Raw genomic sequence first — 6,110 nt, forward strand, 5'->3', positions numbered from 1 at the left:
ATTTTTGTGTATGGTGTTAGGGAGTGTTCTAATTTCATTCTTTTACATGTAGCTGTCCAGTTTTCCCAGCACCACTTATTGAAGAAGGTGTCTTTTCTCTATTGTATATTCTTGCCTCCTTTGTCAAAGATAAGGTGACCATATATGCATGGGTTTATCTCTGGGCTTTCTATCCTGTTCCATTGATCTATATTTCTGTTTCTGTGCCAGTACCGTACTGTCTTGATTACTGTAGCTTTGTAGTATAGTGTGAATTCAGGGAGCCTGATATCTCCAGCTCCGTTTTTCTTTCTCAAGATTGCTTTGGCTATTCGGAGTCTTTTGTGTTTACATACAAATTGTGACATTTTTTGTTCTAGTTCTGTGAAAAATGCCATTGGTAGTTTGATAGGGATTGCATTGAATCTGTAGATTGCTTTGGGTAGTATAGTCATTTTCACAGTGTTGATTCTTCCAATCCAAGAACATGGTATATCCCTCCATCTGTTTGTATCATCTTTAATTCCTTTCATCAGTGTTTTATAGTTTTCTGAGTACAAGCCTTTCCCCTCCTTAGGCAGGTTTATTCCTAGGTATTTTATTCTTTTTGTTGCAGTGGTGAATGGGAGTGTTTCCTTAATTTCTCTTTCTGATTTTTCGTTATTGGTGTATAAGAATGCCAGAGATTTCTGTGCATTAATTTTGTATTCTGCAACCTTACCAAATTCATTGATTAGTTCTAGTAGTTTTCTGGTGGCATCTTTAGGATTTTCTATGTATAGAGCGAGAGTGGACATCCTTGTCTTGTTCCTGATCCTAGTAGAAATGCTTTCAGTTTTTCACCATTGAGTATGATGCTCACTGTGGGTTTGTCATATATGGCCTTTATTATGTTGAGGTAGGTTCCCTCTATGCCCATTTTCTGGAGAGTTTTTATGATAAATGGGTGTTGAACTTTGTCAAAAGCTTTTTCTGCATCTATTGAGATGATCACATGGGTTCTTTTTTTTTTATTTTTAATTTTTATTTTTAAAAAATTTTTATTAGAGTATAGTTGATTTGCAATGTTGTGTTAGTTTCAGGTGTACAGCAGAGTGAATCAGTTATACAGATACATATATCCACTCTTTTTTAGATTCTTTTCCCATATAGGCCATTACAGAGTGTTGAGTAGAGTTCCCTGTGCTATATAGTAGGTCCTTATTAGTTATCTATTTTATATATAATAGTGTGTATATGTCAATCCTAATCTCCCAATTTATCCCTCCCCCCATCTTACACCCTGGTAACCATAAGTTTGTTTTCTACATCTGTGACTCAATTTCTGTTTTGTAGATAAACTCATCTGTACCATTTTTAGATTCCACATATAAGCGATATCATATGATATTTGTCTTTCTCTATCTGACTTACTTCACTCAGTATGAAAATCTCTACGTCCATCCATGTTGCTGCAGATGACATTATTTCATTCTTTTTTATGGCTGAGTAATAATTCCATTGAATATATGTACCACAAGGGATTCTTTTTTTTTAAGATTTGGCAAAGAAAACTTCCAAAGAGATGGGCTTTAATTTCTTTATGAAGTGGGGTCCAGCACATCTATTGAGTGAGTTAGGGCAGAAGTTGGGTGAAGTGGAGAATATTTGAAATAATGTTGTTAAGGATGAAAGAGTTGGATATGCAAACAATGATGCAAGTCAGGGGTCCTAGAACTACAGACCATGTGCAAATCTTTTTTTCTTTTAGCATCTTTATTGGAGTATAATTGCTTTACAATGGTGTGTTAGTTTCTGCTGTATAACAAAGTGAATCAGCTATACATATACATATGTCCCCATATCACCTCCCTTTTTCATCTCCCTCCCACCCTCCCTATCCCACCCCTCTAGGTGGACACAAAGCACTGAGCTGAAATCCCTGCGCTATGTGGCTGCTTCCCACTAGCTATCTATTTCACATTTGGTAGTGTATATATGTCCATGCCACTCTCTCACTTCGTCCCAGCTTACCCTTCCCCCTCCCCGTGTCCTCAAGTCCATTCTCTATGTCTGTGTCTTTATTCCTGTCCTACCCTAGGTTCTAGGTTCTTCAGAGCCATTTTTTTTTTTTAGTTTTCTCTTTCTGACTTACTTCACTCTGTATGACAGTCTCTAGGTCCATCCACCTCACTACAAATAAATCAATTTTGTTTCTTTTTATGACTGAGTAATATTCCATTGTGTATATGTGCCGTATCTTCTTTATCTATTCATCTGTCGATGGACACTTAGGTTGCTTCCATGTCCTGTGTATAGTAAATAGAGCTGCAATGAACATTGTGGTACATGACTCTTTTTGAACTATGGTTTTCTCAAGGTATATGCCCAGTAGTGGGATTGCTGTGTCGTATGGTATTTATACTTCTAGTTTTTTAAGGAACCTCCATACTGTTCTCCATAGTGGCTGTATCAACTTACATTCCCACCAACAGTGCAAGCAGGTTCCCTTTTCTCCACACCCTCTCCAGCATTTACTGTTTGTAGATTTTTTGATGATGGCCATTCTGACTGGTGTGAGGTGAAACCTCATTGTAGTTCTGATTTGCATTTCTCTAATGACTACTGATGCTGAGCATCCTTTCATGTGTTTGTTGGCAATCTGTATATTTACTTGGGAGAAATGTCTATTTAGGTCTTCTGTGCATTTTTGGATTGGGTTGTTTGTTTTTTTGATATTGAGCTGCATGAGCTGCTTGTAAATTTTGGAGATTAATTCTTTGTCAGTTGCTTCATTTGCAAATATTTTCTCCCTTTCAGAGGGTTGTCTTTTCGTCGTTTATGGTTTCCTTTGCTGTGCAAAAGCTTTTAAGTTTCATTATTTCCCATCTGTTTATTTTTGTTTTTATTTCCATTTCTCTAGGAGGTGGGTCAAAAAGGATCTTGCTGTGATGTATGTCATGGAGTGTTCTGCCTATATTTTCCTCTAAGAGTTTGATAGTGTCTGGCCTTACATTTAGGTCTTTAAACCATTTTGAGTTTATTTTTGTGTATGGTGTAAGGTAGTGTTCTAATTTCATTCTTTTACATGTAGCTGTCCAGTTTTCCCAGCACCACTTCTTGAAGAGGCTGTCTTTTCTCCATTGTATATTCTTGTCTCCTTTATCAAAGATAAGGTGACCATGTGTGCATGGGTTTATCTCTGGGTTTCTCTCCTGTTCCATTGATCTATATTTCTGTTTTTGTGCCAGTACCAGACTGTCTTGATTACTGTAGCTTTGTAGTATAGTCTGAAGTCAGGGAGCCTGATTCCTCCAGCTCCATTTCTTTCTCAAGATTGTTTTGGCTATTTGGAGTCCTTTGTGTTTCCATAAAAATTGTGAAATTTTTTGTTCTAGTTCTGTGAAAAATGCCATTGGTAGTTTGATAGGGATTGCACTGAATCTGTAGATTGCTCTGGATAGTAGAGTCATTTTCACAATGTTGATTCTTCCAATCCAAGAATATGGTATATCTCTCCATTTGTTTGTATCATCTTTAATTTCTTTCATCAGTGTCTTATAGTTTTCTGCATACAGGTCTTTTGTCTCCTTAGGTAGGTTTATTCCTAGGTATTTTATTCTTTTTTGTTGCAGTGGTATTTGGGAGTGTTTCCTTAATTTCTCTTTCAGATTTTTCATCATTAGTGTATAGGAATGCAAGATATTTCTGAGCATTGTTTTTGCATCCTACTACTTTACCAAACTCATTGATTAGCTCTTATAGTTTTCTGGTAGCATCTTTCGGATTCTCTATGTATAGTATCATGTCATCTGCAAACAGTGACAGTTTTACTTCTTATGATTTGGATTCCTTTTATTTCTTTTTCTTCTCTGATTGCTGTGGCTAAACTTCCAAAACTATGTTGAATAATAGTGGTGAGAGTGGGCAACCTTGTCTTGTTCCTGATCTGAGAGGAAATGTTTTCAGTTTTTCACCATTGAGAACGATGTTGGCTCTGGGTTTGTCATATATAGCCTTTATTATGTTGAGGTAAGTTCCCTTTATGCCTACTTTCTGGAGGGTTTTTATCATAAGTGGGTGTTGAATTTTGTCAAAAGCTTTTTCTGCATCTACTGAGATGATCATATGGTTTTTATTCTTCAATTTGTTAATATGGTTTATAATATTGATTGATTTGTGTATATTGAAGAACCCTTGTGTTCCTGGGATAAACCCCACTTGATCATAATGTATGATCCTTTTAATCTGCTTTTGGATTCTGTTTGCTAGTATTTTTCTGAGGATTTTTACATCTATGTTCATCAGTGATATTGGCCTGTAGTTTTCTTTTTTTGTGACATCTTCGTCTGGTTTTGGTATCCAGGTGATGGTGGCCTCGTAGAATGAGTTTGGGAGTATTCCTCCCTCTACTACATTTTGGAAGAGTTTGAGAAGGATAGGTGTTAGCTCTTCTCTAAATGTTTGATAGAATTCACCTGTGAAGCCATCTGGTCCTGAACTTTTGTTTGCTTGAAGATTTTTAATTACCATTTCTTACTTGTGATAGGTCTGTTTATATCTTCTTATTCTTCGTGGTTTGGTCTTGGAAAATTGTAGCTTTCCAAGAATTTGTCCATTTCTTCGTGGTTGTCCACTTTATTGGCATATAGTTGTTTGTAGTAGTCTTTTATAAGCCTTTGTATTTCTGCAGTGTCAGTTGTGATTTCTTTTTCATTTCTAATTTTACTGATTTGTACCCTCCCTCTCCCTTTTTTCCTTGATGAGTCTCATAAAGGTTTATCAATTTCGTTTATCTTCTCAAAGAATCAGCTTTTAGTTTTATTGATCTTTGCTATTGTTTTCTTCATTTCTATTTCATTTATTTTTGCTCTGATTTTCATGATTTCTTTCCTTCTACTGTCTTTGGGTTTTCTTTGTTCTTCTTTCTCTAGTTGTTTTAAGTGTAGGGTTAGATTGTTTATTTGAGATTTTTCTTGTTTCTTGAGGTGAGATTGAATTGCTACAAACTTCCCTCTTAGAACTGTTTTTGCTGCATCCCATAGGTTTTGGGTCATTGTGTTTTTGTTGTCATTTGTTTCTATGTATTTTTTAATTTCTTCTTCAATTTCTTCAATGATCTCTTGGTTATTTAGTAGTGCACTGTTTAGCCTCCATGTATTTGTGTTTTTTACAGTTTTTTTCCTGTAATTGATTGCCAATCTTATAGCATTGTGGTCAAAAAAGATGCTTGATGCGATTTCAATTTTCTTAAATTTTCCGAGGCTTGATTTGTGACCCAAGATGTGATCTATCCTGGAGAATGTTCCATGTGCACTTGAGAAGAAAGTGTATTCTGCCACTTTTCGGTGGAATGTTGCATAAATATCTATTAGATCTATCTGGTCTCTTGTGTCATTTAAACTTTTGTTTCGTTATTTATTTTCTGTTTGGATGATCTGTCCATTGGTGTACGTGGGGTGTTAAAGTCCCCTACTATTACTGTGTTACTGTTGATTTCTCCTTTCATGGTTGTTACCATTTGCCTTATGTATTGGGGTGCTCCTATGTTGGGTGCATGAACATTTATAATTGGTATATCTTCTTCTTGGATTGAGCCTTTGATCATTATGTAGTGTCCCTCCTTATCTCTTGTAAGTCTTTATTTTAAAGTCTACTTTATCTGATATGTGTATTGGAGTATCTGATACTTCAGCTTTCTTTTGATTTCCATTTGCATGGAATATCTTTTTCCGTCTCTTCATTTTCAGTCTGTATGTGACCCTAGGTCTGAAGTGGGTCTTTTGTAGACAGCATATATATGGGTCTTGTTTTTGTATCCATTCAGCCAGTCTGTGTCTTTTGGTTGAGGCATTTAATCCATTTAAATTCAAGGTTATTATAGATATGTATGTTCCTATTACCATTGTCTTAATTGTTTTGGGTTTGTTTTTGTGAGTCTTTTTCTTCTCTTGTGTTTCCCGCTTAGAGAAGTTTCTTTAGCATTTGTTGTAAAGCTGGTTTGGTGGTGCTGAATTCTCTTAGCTTTTGCTTGTCTGAAAATGTTTTGACTTCTCCATCGAATCTGAATGAGATTCTTGCTGGGTAATCTTGGTTATAGATTTTTCTCTTTCATCACTTTAAGTATATCCTGCCACTGTCTTCTGGCCTGG

Source organism: Physeter macrocephalus, chromosome 16 (genome assembly GCF_002837175.3).
Source record: "Physeter macrocephalus isolate SW-GA chromosome 16, ASM283717v5, whole genome shotgun sequence".
Lineage (NCBI taxonomy): Eukaryota > Metazoa > Chordata > Mammalia > Artiodactyla > Physeteridae > Physeter > Physeter macrocephalus.